Raw genomic sequence first — 9,854 nt, 5'->3', positions numbered from 1 at the left:
TGCTGTTGGGAGGGGAGGGCAGGGGAGGGGGGTGTTTGTAGAAAAGGCTGAAACTGAATGATTTCTTTCTTTGCAGTGGAAAGAGGGGCTGGCGAAGGGAGGGACACAGAGGGGGAGTAATCTACTTCACATCTGTGGCCTCTGGTGGGGGACAGAGGAAGCATGAGGGTTCCTTAGTATAAGGGGAAATGCCTTTTTATGACCATGCCGTATATACATTTCCTATTGACTCTGGGAATGGTCCCATTAAAATATGTCTGAAGTTTGTACTTAGGTAATTTAAAATGTGAAAGTACAACACCGAGCTCTTTTCCCAGCTGATCTTATGACTTCCAAACAAAGACAGAGTGCAGCAGCGACGGATTAATAATGCACTGTTAAGTGGAGTTGGCAGGGTTGGTAATGCTCTGATATTATGGTTTAATTGTATTTGCTTTTATGAAATGTATTCTTAAAGACACCGAATACTTGAAAGGGGGTGTATTTGAAGTACTTGAAACTTTGACTTGTGATACTTAATTTAGAACATTTCTGTTTAACTACAATCTGATTCTTTAAACCTCTTTAGTTTTGCATTTTAATTTCTAAATATAACTTTGGAATTGGACATAAAAAAAACATACTCTTGAAGTTTTGCAAAATCGTCAACAACAACCTTCTTGTGGTGATTCGGTTGCTGATCTTGTGTTTGTAAAATTGATTAAGTTTGTCTTTTAAGGCCCTGTCACAGATATCTTGGCATATGTATGGCAGAAATGTATGCTGGCGCATACGAAATATCGGCAATACGTTGATATAAATTAAGGGTAAGTTGTGATCGTTCGAAGGACGCAGACGATACGCTGAACACGCCAGACATAAGACCCTGTCACACAGCTCCGTATGGCAGAAATATATACCAGCGTATATGAAAAGTAGCTCAAAATGTGTCAGAGTCCAAATACGTCCAACTTTTCCACAGCGGTGTTGTAGCTGACGTATACATAACGAATTATTATACGTATGTCCAACATATTGATAGCGTATCACTTACCTATTTAAAACGTATCAGAGCGTCTGGCCAACGGAGCTGGAAAAGTGCCATTTGGTTCACGTCATGCTGATGCTTTTGATTTTGATTTTGATTTTGATTTTGTATACGCCATATTGTTGTATACGTTATGCATTCATTGTGTATTCGTCTGATACATTCTGTATAAGTAAGTGATACGATATCAATAGGTTAGACATGCGTATCTGTATATGTTCACTTTTCCTGATCCGATGAAAAGTTGGACGTATTTGGACTCTGACTAATTGTGGGCTGTTTTTCGTATATGTTTCCGCCATACGGATATGTGTGGCAGGCCTTTACTTGCTTCATCGGTGCAGTCTGCTTCCACCACTCTCTTTTGCAGCCCTTCATCCACGGTGAAAGAATCACAGCTCACAGCAGCTGCACAACACAATTGGATAAAATTTCAGAAGACCCATAAAAGACTATGCTTACCATTTAGAGTAAAGTAGAGATGAGAGAGTTTCTCATCTAACGACTAAGTTGTGTTTGTCTCCTGACAATGCTACATCCACCAAATGCTTTTTAACAACAGGTATAAATGGGATCTTTGTCATTTCCTCTCCCCCCCTCCCTGCACAGATGTTCTTGTCTCGTCAATGCAGAATAATAGACAGCAAGAAATGCTAAAAAAGATAAAGCACATGTGTCTGGACTAGTGCCACAGGCAGGTGGGTTCACTGACGAGAAAAAAAGAAGAAATTCAATTCATAAGCAATGAGGTACAAATCCATGACAGCTGCTGATAGCAACCAGTAATCCCGATCAAAAATGATTTAAATGATTCATGATACCTACTGCAGAACAATGTTTCACCAGAGGCTGAATTTAAAGGGTGCGGAAGAGATCTATGATTTTTATCAAACTCTAATCGGCAACCGATCCATAAAAACATTGACAGGTCTCTGGCACATTTAACTTATCTAAGAAAAGGATTAAACACATTTTAAATCATAGATAATCTGATGTGACATCACCGTGTCTGGCTGTTGGGTTGCGATTTTATGATGCTTTTACGATATTAAACATTTTATCCTCGCCTCACGATGCATTTAGGAGCTTTTATCTGTAGTTCGTTCAATTTGGTCCAGATAATATATTTTGCATTGTTGCCTTTTACGTTCAAAAGATCCAAGAGGAGTTAACGTGAATTCATATGGACAGACATGTTGACTCATTTATTGGACAGTTTTGGCCACGTTGAGCGAATTCTGATAACTGACGTCTCGCAGCACTGAACTGTTGTGTACGAATCTATCGGTCGATCTCGAGATCTACAGATATGAGCTTGTTTTGTTTCCAGGTTCGTAACCTCTCCTTCTTTTACTCTGTTGACTGGAGATTACAGCCTTGTGCAGCCTGTAACACCAACCTTTGACAAAACTACGCTGTAGTCGAGTTTTTTCAAATTACATTTATTTTTATGCGTCATTTCAAAAGTACGCTTAAAATTCACTTGACAATTGAATAAAAGTGTGTGTGTGTGTGTGTGTGTGTTTTACCATCTTTGCACATATCCGTTTGGTCGAGACAGACACCCATTTTTCCTGAAGTTTTCTTTTCTTTTTTCTTCACACCAGAGTAAATAAACCACACATGTTACGCAAACGCACCAGAATTGGGTTGAAAGAAAACAAACACTTTAGGTCGTCTAAATCAACATAATCATTTACACACCATTGTGATGGTTCAAGTTTATTTTACTAAACTTGTTTTTATATGCCCTCTTGTAATATAAAAAGAAAAACCCATTCCATTGAAAAGTAATAATAATTTACAACATCCACAACCTTTTCGCATCATGTTCTTATTATTTTGTATTATTTGCATTTTTATTACTCATTTCAGAGGATCTTGGAAAAAAACAACACTTTTGAGGCACACATGTTACCCTCGTATTGAAGCAGACCAGATGCTCTTGTCAAACATCAGTGTTTAAAAGCCTTCAGCAATGTTTAGACAAGCATGTAGCATGTCCAAGATGCTCCATTTTACCGAGGATCAGGCACCATATGGGAGCTGTTTTTCATTCTCAATGTAAACTATTTCACATAGCTGACCGCAAAATCCTTGATTTATGCAAATAATGTCACATGAAATGCTGCAGCTTCCATTACGTGGGTAGGAAAAAATGTTTTAGAGAGACGGCTCTTTGAATTCTACAACAGGTAGAAAATCCAGTCATTCATAACTGTGGAGGGAAAATAGACTATTGAACCAAAATGTCCTTTAAAACCTCAAATGGGTTTGCTGTTTGGACACAAAGGATTTGTTTTATGTTACACATTCTGATGACTTTAAATAAAATCGAAGACATCATAAATTAATTTGATACAATATTTCAAAAATATTGTCTGTTGATATTCAGGAAATTCACGTTTTGTCTCGCTCAATGTTTTGCAAGACAATTCATCCATATTTGTAACATCATCTTTTACACTGTCTTTAATTTCATAAGCAAAATATGAATTCACACAGCGTTCCACTGGAGTGTTTACAAAATTCATAGTAGATTAGACTGTGACCATGAATATATTGACAAAGAAACTGTTTCAGCGTTTTCTAATTGACCAGCACCTTGTGTACCCCGAGGGCTGTTATTGACCAAGGCCAAGGACTCGCTGCTCTCCACAGCCACTTATCCACAGCAGCGTGCGAGCAATGAGTGCTACAGTGTGCTGCTGCTGATAAACTCTGCTAATCCACTCTGGGACACCAACACAGTTCGGGCTTCTCTTCGTGCTCAGAACCAGCATGCTCTGCCACTTTATCCATGTTTCCCTTTAGAGCTCAGATTGGGGAGCTTTGCAAGTAACAGGCAGGGATTTGTGCTAACGTTCACTTTTTAAATCTATAACATGTCAAATTGCAACAATGAATAAATCTGTCTCTGGAAATGTTCTGTGACATTTAGGGCTGTTGCCAGTGGACATTCTGTAATAAGACATATTGTCTTTCTTAGGGCCCTGACAAACTGACCTCAAATAACAAGCACCAAGTTGCACTTGAACGCACCGCAAAGCAGCCGAGGTACATTCTGACACACTCTACATGTACATTCTGACATGCCACGCACACTGTGCCGAAGACGAGATACAGCAAGCAAAAGTTGAATCTAAAGGAAACGCAACAATAAACCATCTTGTATGTTCACAATATGAACTGAGAATATTATGTCTGATGAAATGTTGCAGCTGGTAGTGTACATCAGCGAATGAAAATGGTCAGTGTGGACTCTGATTATACGTGATTCAACCAGTCGGCATATCTAGATATACAGCCTGCAAAATACAATTCTACTCCAACAATGTGAATTATGCCAGTACATCAGATTACACTGTCGATTTGTTTGTACTTCTTACAGACATCTGCGTGCAGCAGTTTGTAGGCTTTATAAGGGCTTCAGTAGATTAACTTTCGAAAGCCACACAGTTCCACTGCCTTGCCTTTATTAAATCTTGTGCAGCCAGTATCAGCGTGTTGTAAACCAAACAAACAAACCTTTGTGCTTTTGTGTTTTACACAGCTTCTGCAGTGCAACTGTTGGAGGTGGTGATATCCTTGAGATGCACCAAAATTGGCTAGATTGTGGATTATTGTGATCTAAATAAAATCATGCATCATTACGCATATTATGCACATTTGTCCATGAGCTTAAAAAAGACAAATTGGACATGTGTTATGCTTTAAAGAAATATCTATACATTTATATTTGAGCTGCTCCATGATTACATTGCACATTCTGGACAAAAAAATATGAGCTTGCCTTTTAGAAAAGTTGGTCATCTGCTGATGCTGCATTACCAAATTGTCAGTATGTTATGGTAGCAAGAGCAGTTCTTCCAAAGGAGCAAGATGAGCTGTGATTGGCTCTGATTGATGTTAGCCCCTAACACGCCCACTGCTACTGTGTGATAGCGGTCCCTTCTAATCCCACGCCATTACCAAGAGGGTCACAGGTCACAAAGATACCAAAAGTGCCCTCCGCGAACTGCACACTTGACCGCACTTATTGCTGGACATCTTGTTCCACAAAAACAGAACCCTAAACCATCAATGGTGTTTAAGTGGAAACTGAAAGGCTATAAGTTGCAGCCCTGGTGCAGCCAAAGGGCATTAGGTTCTGCACAAGCTGTCTGGGCTTTGTTAAGTGTTTCACAACAGATGCCACCCTGGAAAAAAGAAAACGCAGACCTCCCTCCAGACCTCGTTATATAAGTCAAGCAGCAGGAAATGAGACAGCCTGAGGATATTGAGAACACTGATCAATCAGACTGCCACTGATTTGGACCAATGGAAACACAAGTATCTGCACATATCAAGGGCCCTGTTCTTTTACATCCTAGCTTAGGTATAATGTAATTAAATATCGCTGGATAAATATAAGATAAATGGTTAGAAGGCAAGTCGAAATTTAATCAGGCAAACATAATTAGCCAGTTTGTATGCTTCCTGGAGACCATGAGGACAGAATAGATGACTCCATATTGGAAGTCATTGCTCGACTCCGTCATCTTACAGTTATGTCACCACTTACCCGAAAGGCTATACAACAGTATTACATGTAAATTCAATAATGGATATGAATATTGTATTTTGAAGTAACATAGCACAGTGCTACTGGACGATATTAAGCTTGTAGGATGTTAACACATAGAAGGAATTTCTTTGTTATTAAATATGTTTACATATGGAACATACATATACATTTGGAACTAATGTAACACTTCAAACTGTGAAATTGTGCTTTTAATCCGGGCAATTTGTCACATTTTAAAAGTGCATTTGTACCATTAAACTGCAATATCATTAAAAGCTTGGACGTCTTCCACAGTGTCGCTCGCTGATCATTAAATTCAAGAGAAATAACGCACTGTTGACTCATTGCTCTCAGTTCTCCTGTGGTTATTTTATTGATTTATGTGGCTCAGGAGAGACGTGTTGTTCTTGCAGGAGGGGAATACAAGGCTGAAGAGAAACCAGAAGAAGCTTTGATCACCTGCACAAGACTGAGAGGTGTATTTCCTACAAGTAAAGGCATGTATAGCACGGCTGGGTTTTGTTTCAAGATTGGAAGAAAAACATCACCTAAAAGAGAAAGTGGAGAAGCATCTTGAATTTTGATTATAGTCAACATCGTACTGTACTGCTGGGGAGAAATGCAGGCGAGGGGGTCCAGTTAGCTAATATTGATGTTTTGAGGTTCAGTAACAGCATCACCACAACTGTTGCCTGAAGCAAGATGTGTACACCAAGGAAAATAGCAAATGTTATGAAAGGAGTTGGACACAATTACAATATCCTTGTAATGCTGTTTGGAAATACGGCCTGAAGAATTACCACATGATTGTACGAACATGACTTTGACAATAGTAATTACTTCATCACAAAGGACACATTGTATCAGATTGTCTCTGATTATACGGATGTTCATGCTGTGTCCGTCTCGTCTTACTTCCTGTCGTGGAATTAGCCAGTAGCTGTGCATGTTAATGAATGCATACCTTGCATGTGATGCAATGATTAGAGGCTGGGGGATAAAAGATTTTTCCGATTGAAGACTTATTTTTCTGGAAATGAAAGAGTCAAAGCTGGCACCTGATGGTTTTGTTACCCAGTAGTATAGATACGATTAATTCACATACCTATAACTTTGTTTATTTAGCAGTCATCTAGCGCTGGGCGATATCAAAATATAATTGATGATATTGTAGGCTTGACTATTGGTGTTTTCACAAAATATTTACACAATTAGATAATAATCATCAGTAATGATGATATAATGACTTAGTGGGTAAATGCAATAATAGAACAGCTAGAACAGTCTGGTAAATCACTTTACCCTAATGCAGCTCTTAAAAAACCAGGAAATGACACCACTCACTTACACGATATCTTATATAACAGTTTTATTATCCACATTTTTCACACGTTAGCAATGCACAGCAAAAAGACAGAGAGGACAACACGTTGAATGTAAGCTACATCTCAGCTGAACTCGGTTAGTTGTGCTCTGCCACAGTCACAAGTTTTGTCCTGGTTTTACAAGCTCCCACCAGTTTAACAGTGACAGATGAGCTTTTTTACTGAAAACCTTGTTTGTCAGTAATACGTCCCTCTGGCCACTTAGCTTGCTGTAGCCCTTGAAGTAAATGGGAGAAATCACAGCAGGATAGGAAACAACTCTAAAGAAAACAACATTTAAGAACTCTTGGTGTTCATTCGCCACGGTAAAGCCTAACAAATCTCAAGTTTGAAACGTTTCCACTTTGCCAGTGTTTTTTCTTCTTTCTTGCTTTTTTAAGTCTCCTGCCGTCTCCTATACGCTAATCCCTATTTTTGGTCCTACTTTTTTTATTATCTTTTTTCCCCCCCTGTCTCTCCCTTTCCTTGCAAATATCCATGAAGTTAAGAATATTGTTAGAAAAGCGATAAGGGACCTTTAGGCAACAATTTACTCAATATAGCAAGTAAAGAACTAAGTCTGTTATACCATGTAAGTCACAGTTGGAGATTCACTTGCTGAGGTTGTTTGATTAGTTTGGACACATTGATTTTTTTTACGGTTATGATACGTTTGATCTTTTCCATACATCTACTGTACATGAATGTAATTTGAGGAGCTGTATCAGAGAGGCGGGCATGAACGTGTTCGATTCCATCTTGGAAAAAAGTCAACTCAACCTTTTTATTACACAGTGCAGGTATGCATCATGAAATGTTTGTTATGAGATGTTTTCCCTCTCTGATTGTTTTCTTTGAAGTATTTTAGAGGTGAGAGTATCTAGTATTAGACAAGAAAAGGATAGATTTACATAATATATTTTTTTTTCATATACCTTTTTGATAATTATTGGTTAAAATGGTAAAAGTATTTTCTGTCTAATTCAATTGTAAAAAACGAATTTCCTTAAAACTGTTGAAAAAATCTACAGGTTTGAAACTATCAAACTGTTTCCAGCAGATTGATTTCAAGGATTATTTTAGAAATGAGTGTCCTGAAAGGTTGCTGCTGTGTAGAAGACAAAATTAACTTTTTAATTTATTACTTTGATAAATATTTTAAACTAAATTGATTTACATTGGACGTAGTAGTAGGTAATCAACAAGTGTTTCTAAAACCACAACAACAAGGAGAAATAGGAAATGGTGTTTGCAAGTCAGCTGAGGTGAGATCCACTGCATCCTCTGCCACTCTGTACCTCTCTGCTTGGTAACGGAGGGAGGTCAGCAGAAGAAAAGTGAGAATCGAGACCCCAGCTGTGTCCTCATCCAAGCAGGAACTCTTAATCAATACCAGGCAGCCAAAAGAGGCATGTCGAGAAATAGTGAGGGTCAGGGTCACAAATACCAAGCCAGTCTTGTGTGCCAAATTGCACACAGGGATTGCAGGGGTGCGGAGGGTCTTTGGGTGCTGATCCATCCGATTGAAGACAAAGAATAGAAAGAATCTATTTATTTCTCCCCTACAGCTCAATGAGATTAAACTTCGAGTTTCAACAGAAAGAAGTTATCGAAGAAGTTTTAGATATTTACCTTTTTATTCTCTTCCACAGTATTTGGTTTGTCTCTTCAAAAGTGAAATGTGATTGGAAAGAGCAGACATAATAATCACACTCAATTCAACCCTTCATTCATCCTTTTCTTGATGTCGGTTTTCAAACAGGCACACGGCTCCTGCTTCCTGCCGTTTGGCATTCAGATCACACCGGTGCGGAATGCACTCAAAATAGCTCCGAGGGATTCAGGCTGTCCTTCAGGATCTCGCCAGTCTGCCTTTTTAATTATGGGATTTCCACACATTACATGCAAACTCACTGTGTGCTAATGTGGGAGAATAATATTTCCAAGAAAAGACGCACTCGAGTCCCAAATTGAATTTACAACATTACATTGACTTTAGAAAGGGGCTGTGGCACGTGTAATGCCCAGGAAATAATCGTCTGCTCCACTGAGCAGCCAAGCGCCGAGCAGAGGATTAAATGGTGGTGCTGCTCTGCATTTGCCACACACTGGGACACGCTCAGTACTGGTCGAACACTAACTCTGATTTTAGCAGATCTGCTTACTGTAAATACGCTGTAGTTGAACACTTTTAGTGCTGTTATCCAGAAGCATGCTGGGTCTGGAATTTCAGATGTTTTTGCTTCTTGCCCCTCATTTCCTCTGTTTCCTGCTCTCTCGCTTTTGCACACACACACACACACACACACACACACACACACACACACACACACACACACACACACACACACACAAATACACTCACGCAATCATTATTGACACAATATTTCATGAAATTTGACAACAGCTGAATTTGCTCAGTGATCGCATTAATACATGGACGTCACCTGTCTACAAAGCTCCGTCTAAAGCATCACACAAATGTATTGCGTATAATTCATCAATTGCATTTTGATGAAATATTTGATCCCTCAAGGTGGAGGGAACTATACCAAGGATTGTTGAATGTGAAATGAATCAGCATAGATAGTGCTTGATTCAAATTTGATGATAAAGCATTGTCTCAGCAAATATCTGTGCACAATTTCTAGATGCAGCCTTGTATGTGTTGTATTGTTTTATGATTATGGACAGTGTCACTCATGCATCTTTCATGTCTTACTTGTGGATTCCGGTGCAGCTTTCCGGCTAGAATCCCAAATGTTGCTGTATGCACGAGCAGATGGGCCGGTGGTGCTGTGTCCAGAAACACCTGCTCTTTGTTTGGGGAGAAAATCCCACTGAGGTGATTTAGTTTTTTTATTAGGTTGTTGCCTTCCAAATTCAAAAGGTAAAG

This window comes from Cottoperca gobio, chromosome 24 (assembly GCF_900634415.1).
Source record: "Cottoperca gobio chromosome 24, fCotGob3.1, whole genome shotgun sequence".
Lineage (NCBI taxonomy): Eukaryota > Metazoa > Chordata > Actinopteri > Perciformes > Bovichtidae > Cottoperca > Cottoperca gobio.
This window is presented reverse-complemented; position numbering follows the sequence as displayed.